This window comes from Paramisgurnus dabryanus, chromosome 9 (genome assembly GCF_030506205.2).
Source record: "Paramisgurnus dabryanus chromosome 9, PD_genome_1.1, whole genome shotgun sequence".
Lineage (NCBI taxonomy): Eukaryota > Metazoa > Chordata > Actinopteri > Cypriniformes > Cobitidae > Paramisgurnus > Paramisgurnus dabryanus.
In genome coordinates this window covers 32,612,037-32,621,057 of record NC_133345.1, presented here as the reverse complement: position 1 = coordinate 32,621,057, position 9,021 = coordinate 32,612,037, and positions in this window count along the sequence as shown.

Sequence of the window (9,021 nt, the reverse complement as noted above, 5' to 3'; positions counted from 1 at the left end):
TTTTGTCCAGGAATCGTAAAATCAAAATGCTTAAAAATGGGTTATACACTCACCGGCCACTTTATTAGGTACACCTTACTACTACCGGGTTGGACCCCCTTTTGCCTTAATCCTTCGTGGCATTGATTCAACAAGGTACTGGAAACATTCCTCTGACTGTGGAGCCCATTTGAGTACAGTGAACTCATTGCCATGTTCAGGAAACCAGTCTGAGATGATTTATCCTGCTGGAAGTAGCCATCAGAAGATGGGTACACTGATGTCATAAAGGGATGGACATGGTCAGAAACAATGCTCAGGTAGGCTGTTGCATTGACACGATGCTCAATTGGTACTAATGGGCCCAAAGCGTGCCACCAGCAGCTTGAACCATTGATACAAAGCAGGATGGATCCATGCTTTCATGTTGTTGACGCCAAATTCTGACCCTACCATCTGAATGTCGCAGCAGAAATCGAGACTCATCAGACCAGGCAACGTTTTTCCAATCTTCTATTGTCAAATTTTGGTGAGCTTGTGCGAACTGTAGCCTCATTTTCCTGTTCTTAGCTGTCAGGAGTTTTACCCGGTGTGGTCTTCTGCTGCTGTAGCCCATGCGCCCCAAGGTTCAACGTGTTGTGCGTTCAGAGATGCTCTTCTGTATATCTCGGTTGAAACGAGTGGTTATTTGAGTTACTGTTGCCTTTCTATCAGCTCGAACCAGGCTGGCCATACTTCTCTGATCTTTGGCATCAACAAGGCATTTGCGCCCACAGAACTGCCACTCACTGGATATTTTTCTCTTTTTCTGACCATTCTCTGTAAACCCTACAGATGGTTGTGTGTGAAAATCCCACTAGATCAGCAGTTTCGGAAATACTCAGACCAGCCCGTCTGGCACCAACAACCAAGCCACATTCAAAGTCACTTAAATCACCTTTCTTCCCCATTCTGACGCTCGGTTTGAACTGCAGCAGAACGTCTTGACCATGTCTACATGCCTAAAACAAATCGCTATCATAAATCTTTAATTCCTTATGCTATCAAAATCTTAAATTCTATGTAGGGCTCCTTGGGGTTTTTATCATTTAAACAAGTGCACGTGTAGATTAAAGACTGTATATTGTGAATGTTTATGATGTATGTTATGAATGTATACAGAATTTGCTGCTCTTAACTAATTGCCCCTTGTGGGATTAATAAAGTTGATAACTAACTAACTAACTAAATGCGTTGGGTTGCTGCCATGTGATTGGCTGATTAGAAATTTGCGTTAACGTGCAGTTGGACAGGTGCACCTAATAAAGTGGCCGGTGAGTGTATCTACCACATTCATCAGATCTTGCTCATCCAACTTTCACTCCATTAAATCCATGTTAGTAACGAACGTGCTTTCAGCGGGATAATATCATTTAACCAGAAACAACTTCTCATTTATGGAATTGGATGGATTTATGGTCTGATAGGATGGATTAATAGGTGTGTACGACTTCATGAGGCGCTGCAAGAAATGACAAGTGGATGATATGAGAGTAACGCGAGAGCGATCTGAAATCAGCCTCCTCCGCAAGATTTCTTGCGGTACTCTGATGTCATCTGCTTGTCAATTTCTGCGGCGCTGCGTAAAGTTGAGCACACTTAAAAAACTTAAAGCAGCTGAACTCGATTTTTTTATTTTTTTATTCTTTTTTCATGATATTATCACAAATTTTCGCGTTTTTTCATGATCGTATAACGAATTCCTGTTTTCATGTGATTATTACATATTGGTTACTCAACTGCTTTTTCTTGTTTTTAAAAATAGGAAAAAGCAGTTGAGTAACCAATACCAGACAATCACACAAAAACAGAAATTCGTTTATACGATCACGAAAAAACGTGGAAATTTGTAATAATATCACGAAAAAGATTTAAAGAATTACGTGACTATATAACAAAATTTCGTGAGACTGGGCTGCTACTTCAGAGCGTCATTAATCTACGTCATTGTTATTGTTTTGATCATGCGCCCTCTAGTGGCAGATTCCATAAATTGAACCTTTAAGAGAAAAGTTTTCATTTTTGCCAAACAATGTAGATGAAAGAGACAAGTTCAATAATTTCAAACGCAGTTAAGAAAAACTGAGATGATTTTGGTTTAAGCTTATATAATTAGTTATTATATGTTTTTAATATTACTTTTCACATGGCTCTCAAACCTTTCTAATATATTTATATTTTAATTCTTTAATCATCCTTCACAAAGTAACATCATTTCTGATGGGAACCCACAGCACAAAATTCAGTTCAGTGTGGTAGTAACTGGTTTGTCTCACTTACAAAACATGATTAAAATGAACTTTAAGTCTACTTATGGATCGCTTCTGTAGATTCTGAGTAATGGCAAACTTTATTTCCATCCTCTTTTCACAGTATTGCATTTTCTCAGTCAGTGTGTTAATAATCAACTGAGCTTGACCAGAGCAAATTCCTGTAGGTCTGATATTTCCCTAACTTACAAGCAAATTCATCCGCAAAACTAAAACAAAGTTGGCGTGAGGACATTTGTTTGGTTACATCTGTATATTCAGTCAGAGGCGTCTCAGGGTGAATGTTTGTTTATTTGTTTGTTCATATGTGATACTCTCAGAGTGACAGTGTAAATATTTAGCTGTTTCCAGGGCCGGAGTGCATTAGTGAAATGACAGGGTGTCTCTCATGTATTCATTTGAGTCTGTGTTCATGAACATGTGAGACAGATATGTGCAGTAGCTCTCTCGGTCTGTCTGTCTCCCTGTCGTCCGCACGAAACGCAGGCATGCCACTGAACACCTGACAGGTGCGGGCGTGGTCTACACTGCAACACACGCTATCTTCACACGCCACCTCATTCTTAAATCTGTGCTGTGTGGCCTCAGGTGAACAACATCTCTCTCTCTCTCTCTCTCTCTCTCTCTCTCTCTCTCTCTCTCTCTCTCTCTCTCTCTCTCTCTCTCTCTCTCTCTCTCTCTCTCTCTCTCTCTCTCTCTCTCTCTCTCTCTCTCTCTCTCTCTCTCTCTTTCTCTCTCTTTGACTGTAGTACTGCCACAGCCTGTTTCAGGGCCTGTACAAAAAACATCAACACAGATTTTTTTGGCTGCAGTTGGCTGTGTGCGTTCAGCCAAATTTATGTTTCAGGATTTGTTCCCAAGGCCTGATCAATCCAAACTCAATTCCCATTGTAACTCTGTCTTTACGAGCTGCTGTCAAGCGTTGTGCATGCATGTCAACACTTTGAAGTGAAAAAATGAATGTCCTAATGTTTCCACACATGCAATAAGCCACTACTGTACCCTAAGTAGACAGGAAAACGATCATGCTGTTTTTCTCGATGCCTTGTTTTTTCAGTACTACACACCACATGCAATGGCTTTTGTAGAATGGGCCGTGGTTGTACCACAGATATGTGGACATGGTAATGCATAATCATCTCTGGAGTGTATTTTTCTCTGATGCTGCCCATGTCTAATGCTGTTTGCTGACTGCGCAAAAGTAAAGGATTTGTTTATCTATCATCGTTAGTTTATTTCCCTTTCATTCCCTGTTGAGGAGGATGTATTTAGTAAATGAGTTTGGCGATCCTGGGGCGTGATGATCACATCGCTGTCTAAACTCTCTTAGCCTCGGGCGATCAAACTCTACACCTTCACTTCCTCTCGCGTTTACAAGCGCTTCTCATGCACATCCATCAGCGAGGCGCGCGGAACCGGACGAACGGGTACACAGTTGCCCGAGGCTGCTGCTGCTGCTGCTCCTGCGTGAGGACTCTGATGACCCTCCACCTGCCCCCTGACAGTCGGCGTCTTAATGACCCGCGCATGCAAAAGCGTCACCTCGGGCGGCGCGTAAACGTTCCCTGACAACTGAACTGCGGGTCACACGAGAGCGCAAGTGAACTGTTGCTGCGCGTCCATTCGCACCTGTTGCGTAAAAGGCGCATTTGAGAACCGAGCTCTGGTTACCCTTGTTGTTTCTTAACGAGAGAATGGCGGTGTTTATATAAAGAGAGTAACGGAAGCTTTTTTAATGTCATGTCTTCGCGCTGCGCCTCCGACGGTTTTCATTGCAAGCGCGTGTGGTGGCATGTCGTATCTGTTGCGCGCGCACAGCGGATTATTCCACATGAACGCTTTCCAAGTAGCTGTCATTTAAGAGGAAAGTGTTTGATTTATTCCAGCCAAACCACCGAGAGATGCAGAAATAACATGTCACACAATTAACAATCAACAAGAAGAGACTTGCGGCGAGTTTTGTTTATTCATGGGGTACAAACGCGCTCGTCTACACGCGTGTATGTGTGTGTGTCATAGACTGTTTGTAGAAGACTTTAAGACGGACAATATCCTTTCCTTTGTATATTGCCATCAACCAAATCTAATCATTCTGATTATTAGCTTGTTTAATCCGGTGATATAACCTGTAGGTATCTGTAACCATCCTCCAGCTGCATTTGCCTGCTCTTTAGGTTGTTTCAACCCCATCTGATAGGGCTAAACTACAGTAGACTGATGCTTTAAGTCCCTCTCCCTGGACACACACGCACACAGTCCAGACCCAGGGGTTGGCATTCCTGGTCTTGAGGACCACTGTCCTGCAAATTTAGTCCCAACACATAAACTTTGCAGTACAGCAGCCCTCCAGGACCAGGAATGCCCACCCCTGGCCCGGAGAGATTGTACACTATTGGAAGGCAGTGGTTCCCAACTCCAGTTCTCGGACCCTCATCCCAGAATGTTTTAAGTGTCTCCATATATAAAACTCCATATATTATTAAAGTATCTACTCTCGCCCATTAAAACAGTAGGTACTATATAGTATGAATATGGATAGTATGAATGAATTTGGACGTACTACATCCACCATGTTGAAACACGTGACATACGTTGTCATAACAAAAGTTACTCGTTAACTGGATTGAGGTTAAACTAGTGCAATTTAACCACAAGGGACAGCTGTTGAATGTATTTCAATAGAGCCGTGTTACCGCTTCTGGACATTTTTTAATAAAACAACGACACGTCATCATCTTCGTCGTTGGATAACTCCTCTCCTGGGGATCACGGGATAGCAAAGTGTCCATCGAATGAACACACCGGGATCTTGCCGGAAGTATTAGGTCATCTTGGAACTTTTCGGCTACTGTTTTTCGAATATTTTGAATTCGGACCTACTATTCGTCTCGCTTACTGCTTTTTGCTTAGAAGTAGGCGATTTCGGACGCAGCCAAGGTTTCTGTCAGGAGCCTGATGAGTGAAATCAGATGTTTCATATAAGGAGACATCTAAAATATTCTGGGCTGGAGGACTGGAGTTGGGAAACACTGTTGTAGGTTATATTAATATTAAAAACAAATACACATTCGACGTTGTACAAAATAACACCTTTAAATCAAGTTTTATTCACAGAGTAAAATAATTTTAAAGTTTTAAATGAAAAATGGGTGAACTGTATGACGGTCTGAATTTAATCTTTATGTTACCAGTGAGAAATGTCAGTTTATTTCTACAGAGGCCGAGCGTCGCGTTCTCGCGGTGGATTGTGGGATTGACAGCAGAAATTACAGGTAAGGCTCCTTCTTCTTTCTCCAATTTTGCACATTACCGCCATCTACTATGAACTCGATCCAGAGACTCTAACCTTTACCACAGGTTCAGGCACTGGTAAGGTTCATTTATTTGCCTGTGACGTGGCTGCTTAAGCGGGTTAATTCACATAATTCACAGCTGTTATTCATCAACAACCAGCAAAACCGATATATTTTTTTAAGACTTTATTTTAAGTATATTATGTAAAAAACTTTCATTTTTCTTGTACATATCCGTACATAAATTTGGAGGGATATTAAATTTAAATAATAAATAGATTGTGGTCCTTTCCTGTCTAGCGTTTGTGTGTTTATATTAAATCTAAAACAAAAGTTCTGTCGCATTTCATAAAGTTTATTGAGTTGGCTCGCACGATTCGGTTGGAGAGTCTTAGAGAAGGTCACGTGATGTCCGGTAAGGGAATATAGGGACCATCATTGCTCACTGGTTTTGCGTTGCATTGTGGGCATTTTTAGGGAAAAATTGTTTCAATGGAAGGATTTTGCGTTTGAGCGTAATGTTTGATACGCTTTAGCTATGATTTAAACAAAGGTAATCTACCTGTTGTTCATTTAGCTTGTTATCAGAAATAAACTACACTAAAAGGTCTCTGTTGTTATTGATTCTTTGCAAAAGTTTACTGGAAGTTATGTTTGTTCCAAAAAAGCTGTTTGTTTATGTTGTTACTGCTAAAACTGTTTATAAAACAAATGCAGTTATTTCTACATCATAAACAATCACTGATAATTGATAAGCAATATTTTTTATTATTTTAATACTTTTTAATTGAAATTAAAGATTGCGTGACCTCGCTTAACCCAGTTAGGCTACTGGTGTGCATTGGTCTGGAACCGGAGTTAATGGACATCAGCAGAAGTTATTCAAGATGTTGTAACACGTAAAGATATCCGTGACATCTGTGCCAAAATCTAAGATAACATCACAGAGTAAATCTGAAAAAAAAACACAGCGGTTAAAACAGCTTCACCTTGACATGTAAACACAGGTAACACAAGTGCCTATTATTATTCGTCATAAATTTAGTTTGTTTATATTAGTCTGGGTTTTTTTTTTCGTGATATGACTTATAAATGCTTAAATAACAAATAAAAAAAATATCATTTTCAACATTTCCAGATGAGAATGAAACAATATTGATTCTGAAAAATGATTAATTTCCTCCTAATGTTAAATAAATATTTCTTTAATTCATTGAAGTATTTATACACCTGGTACTCCTAAAAGAACTGCATTAAGGATTATCATGTGTCTTATAAAAACACATGCATGCACACTTTTATTATTCTGTATTACTGTCTACCACATTAACAGCTGAATCTCATTCACCCTTACAGAATTGAAGTCTTTTCTTAATTCCAGCATTTGTAAAGTCTGTCATTCCAATAAGTTTAACTGTCTTTGTCTTTCCTTCATATATTAATATTTGTTTGAAAAGAAGATAAAAATTAATGAACTGATAATAATAATTATATCTGTGAGAAAGTGAAGGAAATAGTATGTAGGCCCTGTACGAAACCATCCACCCCAGCTGTCAATCACTTGTTATCTAAACCATTCTGTATTTACCGTATTCCATTCTCGGCTTACAGTATGAAGAATTCCCCAAAATCTCCCAAAAGAAACATCACAGTTTACATTTCCCTAAAACACCCTTATCTGCTGGTAAGGCATCAAACGCCGGTTGGTTGACATCAAGGAAGTTCGTGCATCAGAAACCGACACACAAATAGCTGCAGGGTTTGTGTTTTCTGTGACGGCTGATGAAACGCCACCAGCAGCAGGTCAAAGCTGCTCACAAACCAAAACTAAATTCCCCCGATGATCAACAAATAAATCAAAACCTTTCAACTTATCTTTTTTTTAAGGTTTCTGAGAATACGTGGGCACCTGCTGATAGGCATCGCTTCCCAAGCACACAGATCACCTGCGTCCAGACTCAGTGGGTTGTTTTATATTCAACATTACAGTAATCACACACAGTCATCTTGTATAAAAATAGCATGTGAATTTGCACAATAATCACTGGTGAGGCTATTTTGTACATGGGGATGTAGATAAGGGCATGAATCTCTAGATAACATCTCAGTGTCGTCAGCTTTGAAATGACTGTACATTAGTAACGGAGTTCTCGTTTCTCAGTTGGTACAGCTTGTGTTAGCAGTGCAAAGGTCATAGGTTCAATGCACAGAACATATAGACTGATAAAATGTATTACTTGAATGCACTGTAAGTCACTTTGGACAAAAGAAGATCTGACCTTTGACCTTTTTGAGTATAATATAGATAACTCATCATATTATCTCGTCTATTTTAACCCAAATGATGAGAAGCTCTGACTGTGATCTGCCGCTGGTTATTATGATTGAAATCTACACACAGACACACACACACACACACACACACACACACACACACACACACACACACACACAAACACCAAAGACAGTTTTAGTAAAAGAAAAAAATAAATAATTTAAAAATAATACACACCCAATGTGATTAATGTGGCACGACGCAAAGCAGAGTATGCATTATTATCACAGGCCTGTTGAATGTTTTTTTCTGATTGGTTGATGAAATGTTCCACAGGTGTTGATTATTTTTCAATAAATGCACATCTTACCTGTCAAATGTCTTAAAATAACCACCAGAGCAATGTCTGTGGTATGTAAGGAATAATTGATGATGCCATTGAGTTATAAGAAAATAATGCACACCCAAGGAAAAATGCAAAGTATAATTAATCTGCCTTTTATCAGTTTCTTACATAATTCAAAAAAACAGAGTCACTTATTCCTCTTATACCACAGTTATCACAAACATTGCTCTGGTGGTTATTTAAAGACTTTTGACAGATCAGGTGTGTGTTTATCAAACAATAATGCATAACCGTGGGACATTTCTAAAGCATTTAACAGGTGTAATGTGGTATAATAAGATAAATCAACACAATTCAGTGCGACACTTGTGTACAGTTGGAAACATGAAGCTTTATAATTTGTGCGTCATGCAGTTTTGGGTGAAGATTGTGTCCTTATATGGTAGTGCAAGAACTGTCACCATATGTGTAAAAATGTTTAAGCACATCCCACCACATTTTAACATAACACAAAGCTGAAAAATCACTGTGTAATGCATAACCACACACAACTTAATGCTTTAATAGACCAGCAGAAACAACAAAATCATAAATGACACCACAGAGTTATGTGTACATTTATAATTAATAATAATCACAATAAACAATTATTTGTACAAGTTGTATAGTGCATTAACATAAATGCATCAAAGATATACTGTAGATGTACAAATTATGGATTGATGGTGGCACAGTCACAGCTGCATGTTTTACTGTTTTAGTTGGATATCAATGATAAATGTGTCTGTTTTATAACCTCACATATTGTTTCTGAGTTTC